Below are 16917 nucleotides of genomic sequence, written 5' to 3'. Positions count from 1 at the left end.
TGAAAAATGCAACAAAAGACATCTCTATTTACCCATTCATCCAAATGCTTCAAATTAAACTAGAGCTGGAATGATTGATCGATTAGTCCCAACAGAAGACTATTTTTATGACAATAAACTGAATATCTTTTGTTGACAATGAGGACATCATCTTTGGGAAACACTGATGACAAAAAGACATTTGATATTTTATAGACCACACAACAGACCACACAACAAATTAATCAAGAAAATCCAATCGATTATGAAAATAGCTAGTTGCAGCCCTAAATCAACTTTAAACGAGTGGAGCGAGAAGTCGTATTAGAGTGGCTGGATTTTAGTCATCTACCCCCCCTTCCATACCCACAGAATTCATAACCCTGACAAGCATGCACCAAAACCTTCCAGCAGCCAAGGCGATAAACAAGGGACATTTTACTCAAAAAAATCTTTATTACAAAATATAAACGTTAAAAATACATTAAAACTCTTGTGACTGAAGGTCTTTGGCACCGCTGTCACCACTAGGCATCTTTTTGGTCTTCTTGGGCAGGAGGGCGGCCTGGATGTTGGGCAGCACGCCTCCTTCAGCGATGGTGACCCCATCCAGCAGCTTGTTGAGCTCCTCGTCGTTCCTGATGGCCAGCAGGAGGTGACGAGGGCTGATGCGTGACCGCTTGTTGTCTCGGCAGGCGTTCCCAGCCAGCTCCAGGATCTCTGCCGAAAGGTACTCCAGGATGGCTGCCAGGTACACCCCAGCACCAGCGCCCACTCTGTGGGCATAGTTGCCCTTCTTCAGTAGCCGGTGGATACGGCCCACTGGGAAGATCAGCCCTGCTCTGGAGGACTTTGTCGTCTGGGTCGTCTTGGCCTTGGGCGCAGGGGCTTTCTTACCACGGCCAGACATCTTCAGTCTGAGGGGGAAGAGAAAGGCTGTATTCAGAACAGATACTACACAGCAGGGAACAGCAAACACCACAACATGGCACACACCTGTAGAGATCGCCATCTTGTGGCATTTGGGCGGACTGCCTCCACGTACCTAATGTATTTAGCAGTGATGTGAAGTGCAGCTTGTTCTCAGTTCTGTATCATTGGAATCCTTGCTTCCATTACACAGTCACACACGTGCCTTGTCAGAACTTGCAGAGCTGGTTTTAAATGATTGAGGGCTGTATTGGAAACGGCCTACTATACAGACTAGCACTAGGTAGGTAGCTACTGATCTGGCCAAAATGTAGTACAGCACTGTTTAAGTGACTTCAGCTCTGTGCCATATAGTGACCCAACAGTACACAGGTTTCCATTGCAACCAGCTGTAGCTGAAGTGTAGACTTTAAGGTTACAATGCCACATGGCTGAAGAAAGACTGGAGTTAAGCGGTACTGTAGCTATAGGACATATACATAATATCCAACACCACCTTAAAATAAGTGTATTGTATCAACCGATCCGAGAACATTAAATAAAGATACAATCAAGAATATTAAATAAAGATACAAGTCTATCAATATAAGAATAAAGGTTTATAGTCCCTAAATTATCAAAACATTCAGAAAATGATATTACTCACCAGTATAAATATTTTCTAGCACTTTGAAAGGACAGAGAACCGCTGAACATTCTCTCTCCTCCAGCCTGCTGCTTTATATGAGGCATGTAGCAATGACCTGATTGGTCACACCTGACCGGAGACAGGTAGTAATGACGTGATTGGTCACATCTGATCTCAGTTAATTAACAGGCTGTCTGGCTCCTCTGCTGCATGAAGTCTTTCAATGTTTGTCTGGAGTTACCTACTTCTACAAATAATAAATCATGTTTATATGATCAGGTAAATTAGTTGTGGAGCTCTTAGTTGTGATTGCAGTGGTTTCAATTATCCTCCCATTACATTTGAAAGAAATTGCACATCAACTTCTGAAAGCTGCACTCTCTCTCTCTCTCTCTCTCTCTCTCTTTCTCTCTCTCTCTCTCTCTCTCTCTCTCTGTCTAAATCTAATATTGTATTTTGAGCTTACTTTGTAGCACAAGTGTGCAGAAAGGCATGGACATTAACACTAGTTAGAATAAGAATAGCTTTATTGATCCCTCCCTGAGGGTAAATTGAGTCATGCTACCGTTGCTCGCACTCAGGGAGGGAAAAATATAAACATCAAACATATAAGAGGCATAGGAATATACCATAAGACAATGAAATATAAGTTACTTAACCAGATCAAACATGAAATAGCAAATAATATAATTATTTTAATGATCCCAAACACCATTTCACTGAGCAGCTATACTGTGCAACTCATTAGCACAGTATTCATATATGAATTGGCTTTACCATTCATTACTGCAATCCCCATTGCTGCTACTATACTATACTATACCACTTTACACCCACATACCTTGGTGGCGCCCCCTGTTGAAACCCAATCACCCCTACTAAACTGTGTTTGGATTTTGTTTTTTTTCTGTGTAACAAACCACCTAGCAGTGTCAGGTTAGCATAGTACAGTACAGCCCATAACTCAGCAGTGTGAGCGTAGCGTTTTCGTCCTGTGTTGCCCGTCAGAATTTTTATTTCTCCTTTGGACCAGTGCAGTTCTGACCCATATCAAGTGTGATACAAAGAAAACAGTTTCACAGGATCAAAATCGTGATTCATCACACCATAATTAGCATTTCCCTCAGTTCCTGGAATGAAGTGTCTATGTCAAAAAAGCCATCTGAATAATGTGGTGACAGGATAACCGAGCCAACTGCTGTCCTGTCTCATTAGCACAGACCTTTCTTCAAGCCCATGCTGCTAAGAAAAGCTACGTGAGATGAAGGGCCCGTCACTGTGCCTAGTTGGTTACAATTAACTTTCTAATTAAATCTATAATATAAAAGAATAAATGAATGTAGCTCACACTGGTAGGAAATCCTTGTGGAACTTCAGTAATTGTGGAAGCGTTATTCCTATTGGACTTTGCTATGTGATGATAGGATGTCTTTCAACCATGCATTGGACACACACACACACACACGCACGCACGCACGCACGCACGCACGCACGCACGCACGCACGCACGCACGCACGCACGCACGCACGCACGCACGCACACACACACACACACACACACACACACACACACACACACACACACACACACACACACTTTTAGAGAAATGTTACAGCAGAGCAAGGTCTGCACGTTTTCAAGATTTCCCATCACCTAACAGGATGAAATAGACCTTTAACAAGACCTTGACTAAATTCAAAACTCCCATTTTTGTATTGTGCATTTTTAAATTTGAAATTGCACTGACTTCAGGAAATAATTTCTAATTTCCTTGTGGATATATGCAACTGAAACTGCAGCCAGCCAATTAAGAACTGCAGCATCACACAGGCCCAAAGGCACCTTAGCCCCTCTCGTTCAAGATTATGGATTCGTGTTTTGTTTCCAGCAGACAGATTTTTGTTTCATGGCCCCCGAATACTGTATAAGGAAACCCACCCAATGGGGGGGACATGCAACCTCCACAAAGCTGGAGTGCTCACGACTGACCCCTTCTGGAGGTGGCGGAGAGAGAGAGAGAGAGAGAGAGAGAGAGAGAGAGAGAGAGAGAGAGAGAGAGAGAGAGAGAGAGAGAGAGAGAGAGAATCTGAAATAATACACATGATAATACATTTGTATAGTAGAACTATGCTATGTATTTTTCCTGTCACGTAGATCAACTCGGGGCCCCCCAAAATTATGTTATGACCCCCTGGGGGAAGGGGGGGGGGGGAGGGGGGCGCACCTGGAGGTTGAGAATCACTGCTCTAACAGACCCTGAAAGCCAGTCTTAGGAATGACACATCTAATATTTCCAATCAGAAGTACAGTACAGAGACACTCCAATCGTATTAAGTATGATGGTTTGTAAATAGAGGCTCATGGGTTTGAGCCGTTTCTGGGATGCAACAACCAAGGTGTTATGGCTCCTTGAGCCAGACTGAAGAGCTACCTGACAAATACCTGTGTCGAGTAGCCTAAGAAAAGCCTTCCAGGAAGCGGGAACCAAGTTTTTGTTTGTTTGTTGTTGTTTTCAATCAAGCTTTTTCCTTCCTCTCCCCAACAGAGGATTGAAACCAGATACATTTTCAGAGCGGGTTAGAGATGTGAAGCAGAGCGTTCAGCCATTGTGTCAGTTTGTCACTGTCAGCCAGGCCACCGGAGGAGCTGGAGCGCTTTGACACAAAGAGGTCGACTTATCTCTATACCCGCCTCCCAAAGGAGAAGAAGACATGTCAGAAAGCTGCATGCAGGCAGACAGGAGAGGAAAGGCACTCTGTTGATGCAAAGCATCCATTCTTCATCACACTGTGTTGGTTGTGATGGTTTGGCTGTATGGGAGCTTGGCGATGGCATTGCAACGACGACCATGCTAAAAGTGTAGATACCTGTGCTTATTACACTCTATGGGCTGTTTTGGTTCAAAGGGTAACAAGTTGGCCAAGTCACTCTTACATATATATGAAAGTGCAGATTGATTGCAATTGGCTTTCAAATGATGTGTCATACTGTACAATGAAATCTGAAGATAGTTGAAAAAGTTAATGATGCTTATTTGAACGTTTAAAAAAAAATCACCCTGAAAGTTGGTGAAGAAGCTTGGTTTGCCCTGAACAAGCTTAGTTTGCTAACAAATTATATTTAGTTTAGTTTTGTTATATTTTTTGTTTGTTATATTAAGTGCGTTCTTCAACATCTAAACGTGCACAATGTGAACAACAACAACAACAACAACAACAACTTTTCTCTTGATTTGTGCGATTTCACGGTTGCCGACATGTTACTCCTTTCACCGGATGATGTCATGTTGATGGATTTACAGAGATAGATTTTAATCCAGTGAGATTGTAGGCAATAGACTGTACAGTATCTGGTGTTTTTGAGATTATGCCAAACGCCTTAGATAGGCTACTATACAGAACATGTGTGGTTTGTTATTTACTTTGGGTCTATAGATTAACACTAAATGGAACCCCCCCCCCCCCCCCCAACTGGAAAAGTGTGCGTACATGCGTGTGCGGACGTGTCCGTGTGTGCGCGCACATGTGTTGAGGCGCGACTTCCCACATCTAGGTGGTTGCTATGGAAACTATCCCACAAGTGCACAAGTGCAACCCCATCACTAAAGTGACTTGGTTCAGATAGGGACTGCTGTTGTAAAACATCAACCAGCTATTTTTCCAGTCGTATCTGTCTTTCAATGCTGGGAAACAACAGTTCACAGCAGAGACAGAATATAAGATAAAATACCATTTAGTGTCCTGAGGTGTAGAGTACAGGCGGACAACATACAACTACACTACGTACAGATACACCTCAGTGCTCATAATAGATACACATTTGTCTGTTAACTGCTACAGAAGAGACTTAATCCTGTCATTCTATGTACTAGTGCAGTGCCCGTTGACTCACTCACTGCTTGGACTTTCACTCACTGAGTGCAGTTACACAAACTCTGTAAAGTCAATACATTTGGAAGGTGTATAGATTTTACAACTCGCTGAGACTTTCAGTACATATTGATGGCTCTCTGTAAACCTGTTCATGTGAATACAAACACATTGTGCATATAATATTATGCTGAATTTTCTTGTAGGCTATTGTTTTTCCTCAAATTCTCATATTCTTCTCATTTACTGTATACATTATTGCTTTTTTTTTAACCAATTTTCACTTATTTATACAGATATTTCACATCTACTTCTGCTGCGATTTGAACCTCTTACAGTAATGCATTAATGAATGTAACCCATTCATGCTCCCATCATTCATTTGTATGTCCTAGTGTGGAAATGTCACACTTGATATCCAGTGTTGGGCACTGTACATATTACTAGTTACTACTAGTAGTATTACAAGTTACTTTACAATATTACTGTCTGTGTAGAGTAACTCGTTACTTATTACATTACTTTTGCATTACTTTCACCAAAACAACAAAAGCAGAATGACATCGCCTCCCCGGAACCATCCCGAAAAATAAATTCAACTGTATAACTTGTGTTACTTGACAGAGTAACTGGTATAATATTACTGAAATCCTGTAAGTAATAAGTTATATTATTGAGTTACTGCTAAAAGTAATTACATGTAATACGTTACTTTTGTAATGAGTTACCCCCAACACTGTTGATATCTACAAACCCAATTTTGCTGTGTTCTTTATATTGATACTCTATTGAGCATTTGTTGTATCTACTTGCTGTAATAGCCCAATTCCGCCCATGGGGATCATTAAAGTTTTATCTTCTTATCTCATCTTGTTTCTTTTTCTTTCCTTCCCTGAGAGGTGTGACATTTCACCCTTTCACCCACTAGAGGGCAGCAGAGTAGCTTTTTTTAAATCACCCAGTCTCATTTCCTGTGTCATTTCAGAGCATTCAGAGTTGACTCCAGTGGTGATGATGCCAAGTTCATCTCCTTATTTAACCCATGCATGCATCGACTTGTGTGAGACGGCTCCTGTGAGTGTGTGCACGGTCCACCGGGGACAGTCCTGTAACGAGTCACTGGAGAGGATCACCTAACACTATCACATATCAACGCTCGGCTTATTTACGTCTGGAGGTATGCGGCAACATTTAGACGCACGTATTGATAAATCCCATGTGGCTGGAGGATAATTTAAGCGCCACAACCACTATGTCATTGGATATTTTAAGTACCATATTCAATCAACAACCACGACGACATCTACATTAGGGGCCTCGTATTTTATCGATCCAAATGAGTCCACAAGATGTGAAATGAATATTTCTTCAAATGTATCATTACTAAAACATCTTTGTGGCTAAGCGCTGTGGTGTTTCTGCACTGCACTTAGATCACCTGGCAATCAAAGAGTGTGTCCAGTTAGTGACATATTTTCTCTCAGATCTTCTCTTTAGTTTGAAGTTTGAGTTTCTGTACAGTAGGTGGCGCTCTTTCCTTTGTCTGTTCAGCCATGGTGGTGATCATTACTCAGTCTAAGTCAGAGGGTTTGCAAAGACCGACACTGCGGGCCTCCCCTCGGCAACTCGGACAAAGCCTGGAAACCCCTGACTCTGGGAGTCACACACAGTTAGGCTATGCTGCTATGTGATCTCCTTTTGATAACTTATGCAATAACTAATCTAATATTATCTTTCACTTCCATATTCACTCATTCAATGAGCCTCCCCTGAAACTGTTTGGAGCCCAGCTGGGGAGGCCCGCCCTACCACTTTAAAAAAAAACTGCTCTAAGTAACATAGGTTTCCATGAGCTAGTGTTTATAAGCTCCAAAACAACAGCAGAAACACGCAGCAAAAACAAGGAATCCTTCTGCTCATGTTTTTTTTTTGTTTGGCCTGTGTGTCACCAATGAGGCCAGAGAGCAGGCAAGGCCGGAGCAGCACCCACTCCACCCCAGCGCACCGACCGGATCGACTGACCGCACCCCGAGGCCAGTCAAGTCATTTCCTGTTGGCCCGCGTTGTGTGCCCACTGTCTGAGCCCGGGCCACAGAGCCAGGCTGTTCCTGTTTGGATTCCTGCAGGAATAGGTAACGTTCAGCATGAAGGAAGATTGAGTTTGGAGCGCTGCCCTCAGCCGCCACTGTGCCACATTCTTTCCTCTTCCTTCCCCACACACACACACACAGGCCGCGGAAGAGGTGAAGCCCCGCCCCCTTCTAAGGCTCCACTCGAGTGGATGGATGTCCATGTAGGAGGAAGGAAGAAGCTGGGGGAAATGTGTTCCAGCCAGGCAGCATATTTGAAAAACATTGCGTTGCCGTGTGACGCACTGCCCATACAGTCCCATCAGTTGACAGCAGAAAAATACAGATTCAGTTTGTACAAGAGTTTATAACCCTAAAACAAAATTCAACATTTCTTTTGTATAGTGAACTGTTGGCAGAACCAGGTTTGCATAATGACCTTCCCATTAGGGTTGAAAAATGACTGCAGAATTACCAAAGGCCAGATGAGTTTCAACACATCATTTAACCAAAGACTGTAATTGTTCCACGATCTTAAATACCTTCCCTAATTTCACGGGAAAACTGTGATATTTTGTGATGAATCAGAATATGATTAGGGCAATTTCACAGATAAGCCTGCAGCAATCTAAAAAAGGTCCCCCTAGTGGACTTATAATTAACTCTTATCTGGGCAACTTACAATGAGCATGGCAGTAAAGTCAGCTTAAATCCAAGAGTGATGTACCGTACGGGTCAAAGCCGTACTGCCCTCAGAATAAATGTAATTACTTTTTCTATTTTATCCCTCCCTCACAGATGAGGCTTAATACATCTTTGAAATTAGTCTTAAGAGTGCAAGAATGGCTTCTCACGACACAGGTTCTATTATATCTCCACCAGATAGCATTATTAAAACATCATTACGCTTCAATGACTAGTCTAGTTATCGCAAAGACACTAATAGCATCTGGCAAGTTGTGATTGATGGTCTTTTGCGTTCTAAAGAGAGGTGCTGTCTGCCCAAGGCCAATCTCAAATGCCCACTTTATGTGCATGGCCTTGTCTTTATGCAGCGCTGTGCCAAAATAGCACCTCTGTCTGTCGTAAAGAGTACTGTAGCACAGGAGGGTGAACTTTATTGCTTTCGCTCGTCTCGGAGGTTAGTGGGTGAAAACAAAACCAGTCCACTGCCGTCACAGGATTGCGTAGCCTATTGTGTTCAAATTAATCTGCTTTTTCATATACATCACGTCTGTTTTGCTACTCTACCTTGTCAATTGGTAGCATGAAAGTAATTCAATCTATACCTAGGACCATGAAATGTGATAGATTTACCGTTCTAAACACCTATGGGCTGCTATATCGGTTTGTTTGCAATAAATTGAAGGTAAGAGACCACACAGTCCATACTGAGTGTCTTTATTATTACAGTATCGTGGGGCAGTGATTGGACACTGAGCCCCAACGGGCCAAAGGAGTGCCTCCCACGGTGCCTCCTGGTCGCCGCTGTGCTCTGACCCCTCTGGTGAAGTGCATTCATACGTATGTCTCAGAAGTCTATATGAAGAGAGACAGATTCCTAAGGATAGACCGTGGCTTCTGAAGTCTTCTCAAGTAAATAGTTTGTGTGTGACTAAGGGACTCACTATAGCTCATGGCTGAGGCCCAGCCAAGTTCAAAAAGATGTTGCTGGGACAGTTCTGACCCCGGACAGAGTCTGTAGGTCAGGAATGTCTGGTGCCCGCTCTCTTCAGGGTGTTTACGCCTTGGGCCTGTCTTGACTGCATGTGGTTGTATCAGGAGGAAGGTGTCAGTTGAACACAGATTGGCCTGGCTATTCATATGTGCATAGGATTTTGTTCCATCCATAGACTGTATATAAATATGGACAGCCACTGTACGTCACACTTTGCGAGAGGGGTTTGCACAGAGCCGCAGCGCCGCCTGCTATTGGTCCACGATCAGTGAGCTGTGCGATCACTGGACAGGCAACCTGTCACGCCCCAAAATAGTTTGCTTTATCGTCTATTTTACTCTAAACGGGACTATGAATGAACATCATGCTGTACTGGAGAAGACTTGAAACTAGTGATCCAGACCATGAATAGGAAAGTGTTTACTGAGGTAATAAATCAAGTGAGAAGTAGGCTCATTTTCCTATTGACTTCCATACAATCAGACTTCTTTTTGGAGCCAGTGGAGTCGCCCCCTGCTGCCACTTACAAAGAATGCAGGTTTAAGTTACTTCCGCATCGGCTTCATTTGTCAGAACTGGAGGTTGCCCCTTGCTTCCATCAGCGATGACTGATGAGTGGCTGCTCATTGGAAAACAGAGCTGCACTAGCATCTCTTTCTCTCTCTCTCTCTCTCTCTCTCTCTCTCTCTCTCTCTCTCTCTCTCTCTCTCTCTCTCGCTCTCTATTGGGTCTGCATTTATACACATACTAACCCTAACTCTATACATACAACAAACATGTTACACGTGAATTTATGAAAGAGAGAAATTACATTTGAAGAGGTTCACTGAACTCACATGACCTGTTTGAGATGAAGGCTTTGTCTGCTGTGCCAATTGTAGATATTTCAGAAAAGTGAACCCTCACACGCTTATAAAATTCTGCCAAGGAGATTTCTTAACTGTTACAGTCACCATGCTGCAAGGGCTCTGCAAAACATTTACTGCAAACTAGACAAATAGTTTGTCATACAGTGTACAGCAGGGGTGTCTAACATGCGGCCCGGGGGCCAGATCCGGCCCCCCAAAGGGTCCAATGCGGCCCAAAGGATGACTTTGCAAAGTGTGAAAATTGCACTGCAAAGTCCTTCAATCCAATGTGATGCACTTGTGAAGGCTAAGAGGTAGCAGGTTTCAGGAGCAAGTTAAACATTAAGTTGCCTATTATTCATGTTATCTGTATTAATCACTAAATGGTCCGCTATTTTCATTACCTTTGCTTGACTATAGAGAATTGCACAGTTGCCATCAATTGTAATCAGGGCTGTAGTGATAAATACAGAGGTGGGTAAAGTATCCGAGGTGAGTAGTTTACCCACCTTGTTTGCCCTCATTGATTAATACAGTTGATCTGAAAATAGGTGAGTAAACTATCTGCCTCATTTCAAAGGGGTGAGTAAATTGCGTTTACCTGCGTTTACCCTCAACTACACCCCTGATTGTAATGCACAGTACAGACAGTAGATTTGATAATGTGCTTGATGGTATCTGAGAGATAACCCTACGTGTTGTAGGGTTGTACCTGTAATTCTTTACATTAAGATAAACTGGAAAATGTTGAGGTTTTGTCATTCATAGGTTATTATTGATTATTGATTTTCATTGTCTGGCCCACTTGACACCAAATTGGGTCGCATCATGTGACCCGTGGACTCAAATGAGTTTGACACCCCTGGCTGTACAGTAACTATTAACAACTGACTCAATAAGGAGCTGTCTGTATTTGGATTAGCTAAGATTTCTTACATTTGCTTCTTAGCTTCATAGATTGTAGGTTTGATCATCTTCCACTTGTAAGTATGTAATGTTGCCTTATTAGCCTGCATGCTGATTTTGAAAAAGGCATTTTGAATCACAATGTGACTGATGATGATGATTGCTGTGAACACAAAGATTGAAATTGTTTATTCGCTCATGTGAAAGATTAGCAGCTACTCTCCTGAATCATATGAGCAGCCGTCCTTAATGGTCTCATTCAGAGTCTAACTGTGCACTCATGCCCCGCCTCTCGTCACAAGATGTCTAAATATAGAAAGTGACATATTCATATCCCACAACTGTTGAATTAGCCCATACAGTATATCTCCCGGAGCAGATGTTTCAGATGCCAGCGCATGGAGATGCCTCGCCCCTTTTTTAGTAGTGCGCTCATCCCTATAATCCAGCTTCACTGCTTTGGATCTCACTGCTACAGTAGGGTGAGATTTGAAGCCATAATGATGGATGCTGCTCCCTGGCCACAGCTGCATCAAAACAGATTGTAAAACCTGCAATGATTTCATTTTCTTGCACATTTAATTCATTAGTATAATGCTAAGCCTTAGGCCGTCCGGTAGTGCAGTGGTATATTCCCTGCCTACCAACATGAGGGTCGCAGGTTCGAGCCCCCGTGCCACCTCCGGCTTGGTCAGGCATCCATACAGGCACAATTGGCCGTGTCTGCGGGTGGGAAGCTGGATTAAGGGTATGTGTCCTGGTCGCTGGATCGGTTGCTGGTTGCTCAGTCGGGGGGGCCTGTTCGGGGGGAGGGGAACTGGGGGGAATAGCATGATCCTCTCACGCGCTACGTCCTACCGGTGAAACGCCTCGCTGTCAGGGGAAAAGAATCGGCTGGCGACTGCACATGTATCGGAGGAAGCATGTGCTAGTCTACGGCTCTCTCTAGATCCGCAGAAGGGGTGGCGCAACGACCAGGACAGCAGGGGGAATTGGCCAGGTACAATTGAGGAGAAAATGGGAGAAAAATCTCTGAAAAAAAAGAACAATGTTTGAACTCCCAGGGCCCAGTTGAAAATCTCAAAACTTTTCGTGGCCCGCCTCCGACCCCATAAAAAAAATACAGAGGCCAGATAATGCGTTCTCTCAGAGCACTTTTGATTTTCAGCAACAGTCACAAACACAGCATCTGAAACATGTTGCAGCATTTTCAGTGCTACAGTTTTCAAGGAGCTGTCCATCAGCAAGGGGTTCTTAAATTTTGCTTAATGTTGACGGCCCACTTGCAATACCTCCGGGGACCACCAGAAGGCCGCGGTCCACAGGTTGGGGATCACTGCTGCTAAGCCTAAAAGGATGTCATCACTCTGGGTCTCAGCGGACAGAGCCATGAGTGCCCAATGAGGAGCTGAGATGTTTCAGTCTTTTTCACCCTGCTGCTGTGACCAAACACACTTTGACTTGCATGAAAATGGAACAGTTTCAACATAATGAATCCTTAAAATATTGGCTATTGGTGACTTCAGTGTAGAAATATTGGTATATCGGCCTTCAAAAACTCATATCAGTCGATGCCTAACCTCTGCTTAGTCCCATGTGTCTGTCTCTGATTCAAAAGCATTTCATTCAGCAAGTACAACTATACATTCACAATTGGTGCATAGGCCTACTGGCAACTACTAACATAACAGCACATGGTAGCTACAGGACCTCACATCCTATGCAAAGAGACAAAACAATGCCAAAGTCAATGAATGATAGTAGAAAATACGGTAACACTTTACAATAACGTACACAAATAATGTAGTAGTTACTAATAAACTAATCATGAACTAATAGTTAGTTAATGAGTAGCTAATGAATAATTCGTCATTAGTCAATCACTAGTTAATCATAGTTAATGAGTAGGTAGTCATTAGTTAATGATTAGTATCTAAGTTCCTGAGTAGAGTAGTTAATCATTACTTAATGATTACTAAATGTCAGCTCGTGAGTAGTTAATCATTACTTACTGATTAGTCCATCAGTTCCATGAGTAGAGTAGGTAATTGTTCGTTAGTGATTAATAAATGTCAGTTTGTGAATATATTAGTTAATTATTAGTTACTGATTAGTCGTCAATTCCTGAATAGATGGTTAATGATTAGTAGCCTAAATGTGAGTTTGTGAATATATAAAGTAATCATTAGTTAATGATTATTTTGTAGGTATATCAAAGCTGTTCACTCCAAAGAGTGACTCATTCATTATTAATTAACACCACTTACCTTTATCGTTCCCCCCTTAAGTGCTGCTCCAGAGTTGTTACTGCATGAGTAGGCTACTGAATCATTACTTACTTATTACCTGACCATTAGTTATTCTTTCTGTGTACCCTAATGTAAAGTGATGCATCATACTGAGTAGTCAACAGTGTTGGGGAGTAGTGAACTACATGTAGTTGAACTATGTAGTTTAATTACATTTTGTAGTAGCTTGCTGGTAGTTCAACTACATTCATATTTGCGTAGTGAGTCAAGTAGTTAAACTACTTTTTCGTCATTTTGGTGTAGTTACTAATGATTAACTACTATATTCAGGAGCTGACATTTAGTAATCATTAAGTAATGATTAACTACTCTACTTAGGAACTTAGATACTAATCATTAACTTATGACTACCTACTCATTAACTATGATTAACTAGTGATTGACTAATGACAAATTATTCATTAATTACTCATGAACTAACTATTAGTTAATGATTAGTTTACTAGTAACTACTACAGTATTTGCGTACGTACGTTATTGTAAAGTGTTACCGAAAAGGCATATCAGTAGTGGTTGAATTTCCCGTCCAGGATGTAAAAATAACAAGATGTGGAACTGGAGACAGAGGCTTTGGTGTAAATATAGTGGAATAGTCTATCTATAAAGCTGTGGGGAGCCAATCACTGACCTCTGATGATGACCTATCATCTGATCTGACTTGGATGTGATCAAAACTTCACTCGGCCGCTCGCTTCTCTCTCTCTCTCTCTCTCTCTCTCTCTCTCTCTCTCTCTCTCTCTCTCTGTCTCTCTCTCTCTCTCTCTCTCCCTCTCTCTCTCTCTCTCCCTCTCTCTTACTTTGCTCTTTAGGTGAGCCTAAAACTATTCACTTCCTTATCTCAAAGTGCAGTTCACAGGGTGTGTGTGCGTGTGTGTGTGTGTGTGTGTGTGTGTGTGTGTGTGTGTGTGTGTGTGTGTGTGTGTGTGTGCGTGCGCGCGTGTGTGCGTGTGTGTGTGTGTGTGTGTGTGTGTGTGTGTGTGTGCGTGTGTGCGTGTGCGTGCATGCGTTCATGGGTCGGTGTGTGTGTGTGTGTGTGTGTGTGTGTGTGTGTGTGTGTGTGTGTGTGTGTGTGTGTGGGTGTGTGTGTGTGTGTGGGTGTGTGTGTGTGTGTGTGTTGCCTGTGTGTGCGTGAGAGAGAGAGAGAGAGAGAGAGGGAGAGATCTGTCAGGAGTGCATTGCTCATACTACATTTTCAACCTATTTTTAATCAAAATCCTCCTGACTGAAATGGGAGTTTGTTGTTCCAGAGGCTCTCAGGCCAAGTGTTCTGCGAGCCGATGCTTTCACTAAATCGGCTTTAAAAGATTATTGACTCTGAGTGTGCGTTCAGCGCCTCAGGCAAGGCTTTTTCATTTGGTTGCATTCTTACCTGACAGAAGGACATTGGCTTTCTACATGACTACATTTCTACATAACAACCAGAGAGATGATGCCTGCGTTACACTTGAGCTTTTGATGAGCTCCATCATCAACACATCATCACATTTGAGCTGACACTCGTTTCCAGAGACACTTACAAACAGCCGCCCCAGTAGGATAAGCTTCAATTCCTAGATAACCAACACGGCAAACAACCCACTGTAAGGAGGGCAAAGGTCAAAACCACAAAGCGCCGACAATGGCTGTAGCAAATACTCCCGTTGCCTCTGCTATTATCCAGTTTGATGGGAAAGTGCTATAAAGAAATGAAAGCCAGTGGGGCGAGACCAGTACAAATGTGTCTTTGTGTTTTGGGAACAAAACAAGAGGATTTTCAGTGCAAGAAGAAGAATTTGCAGGACGATCTATTTTCAGTCAGGAAAGCCGACTTAAAAATCCCATCAGACCGATTCTTTTTGACCAAGGGAGGATGAAACCAAAAAAGATCCGGGCGACGTGCCAGGCCTGCCAAAGATGTTCGCACACGTAGAAGCCATATTTTCAGGCTAAAGTCTGTTTACAAAAAAAAGACAGTTATTCAGCGTGTGATCTCATTACACGACTCACAAAGGATCAGACTCTGTGTGGCTATTCAGCATTTCAAAGGACAGTGGAACAAGCAAGCTTTAACACGACTCCATCACCGACACATGTTGACATTCTTTCAGTTTCTCCCCTCGAGTCCTTATCAGTCTCAACTTCTCTCCAGTAAACTTCCTCCAACAAAGGCAACAACATGGCTGGACATTTTTGTTGTGTCTGGCGGCGGCTCATATCTCGTCGGAGACAAAAGACAATCATTTCAGGGCTTTTTTCTTTTCTTCAGTATCTTTCTGTGTAATCCACTCGTGGAGGTGCCTGACTGTCAGTCTGCCACCCAGGTGCTAGATGTTGTTGGAACACCCCTGGAGAGGCGTCGGTGTCGAAAGGCGACGCAACATTCCAGCTGTTTTCCAAGACTGCACGCTCCAATAGCTATCTAGGCCTCTTGCAAAGCAGTGTGTGTGACGGGGTGTTAAAGCTGCGCCGAGCAAGATGGTGATGTGGAAACACAACCTGTCTTATCTGCTTAGGCTCTGCCGGAGAGAAGCTCTGCCAAAGAGAAGCACGTTCCACCCCCCCCCCTAAGTGAAATAGCCTAGGTAAACCCAGCCACCACGTGACCTGCTCTCTCAGTTCCCAGTCACTGAACGAAACAATTTCAAAATACCAGCTGATGATAATTACAGATGACCTTATTTTACAATGACTCAACCGAATTAAAGTGTTTCTCATGGACATGGCCGTATCTACCATTGAGGACACCGAGGTCATGCCTTTTTTCTTTCTTTTTTTACGAAAAATAGCCCCAGACTCTATTCATCTGTCATTTCTGTTTAAAAGCCCTCAAAAATAACATGACATATGACATAGTTGATCAGAAATGCAACAATTTGCTTCCTCTCTGTGTGCAAGTAACCTACCGTATATAGAAGGAAGAGACATCCCTCTCATCACAGTGTTCAAATTTTGCATTGGCGCTAGACTTTGGGGACCGTTCTATTGAAGTGAATGGAGCAGGGATGGAAAGTCCCACTATAAACCATCATACAGTATCTGTGTTGTTTCATCTTTGATTGAAAAATGCTTAATTGCGTCCACAGATTGCAAAAACGCTGTGATGGAAGTGGTGTCTTTTCCTTCTTTATAGATTCCTTGTCTGTTTGTCAATCAAGGCTAATGCTGAGGTTTAAAGGGATAGTTCCGTTTTTTGTTAAGTGGGGTTGTATGAGGTAGTTGCATACAGTCAGTGTACTACACGCAGTAGAATGCAGCCGGCGTGGTCCCAGTTTGGAGAAATGGAGACCAGCCGCGTCAGGCAAGTAGAGCTGTCTGCTGAGTGTGAAGGGGGCCATGAGCAAAAACATAAAGAAAAATGCTTCTATCCTGCTCACCTAGCGTAATCCAAGTCTCCACAAGCCCTAAGATGCCAAGTTGACTTGAAAATAATTTTATCATTTACAGAGTTTTTAACTGAAATATAGCCATATACAGCTGGAACCTCCTGCACCTCCAGTGCAGATTTCAGCTAAAAACAACCCCCCTCGCCACCGCACTAAAATGACCTGGGTTGTAAAAGCCTGCATACGGCCCTGCTCATGTTGTTTCCTGGGTTCAGTGCGGGTCAGCGCCACAGTGGGGAATGCAGCGAACGGGAAAAGTGACATCATGGTAAAGCCGAGTGATTATCAGGGCTGGGCTGAGGAGAAGAGAAGAGAAGAAAGAGCTCTTCTGTTTGGAT

At 43.0% G+C, this 16917-nt stretch overlaps 1 protein-coding gene, 1 long non-coding RNA gene and 1 pseudogene across 3 annotated transcripts in view; all 3 read right to left on the bottom strand.

Moving 5' to 3' along the window:
* LOC310795041 overlaps window positions 1-16917 on the bottom strand; it is a 664395-nt gene that overhangs the window by 521455 nt on the left and 126023 nt on the right. The gene's annotated exons all lie outside the window — the stretch shown is intronic.
* The window catches only part of LOC310795034 (PDZ domain-containing protein 4-like), a gene marked incomplete at both ends in the record, with an annotated part of 169632 nt that overhangs the window by 51216 nt on the left and 101499 nt on the right, over window positions 1-16917 (bottom strand).
* LOC310795039 (histone H2A pseudogene) lies at window positions 464-889 on the bottom strand (annotated as a pseudogene). Its single transcript has one exon. The product of its transcript is annotated as a histone H2A pseudogene (transcript).

This window comes from Poromitra crassiceps (genome assembly GCF_964638095.1).
Source record: "Poromitra crassiceps genome assembly, chromosome: 20".
NCBI classification, from domain to species: Eukaryota; Metazoa; Chordata; class Actinopteri; order Beryciformes; family Melamphaidae; genus Poromitra; species Poromitra crassiceps.
The sequence above is the reverse complement of the archived record's forward strand: the minus strand, read 5'-3'. Positions and strand labels throughout refer to the sequence as shown.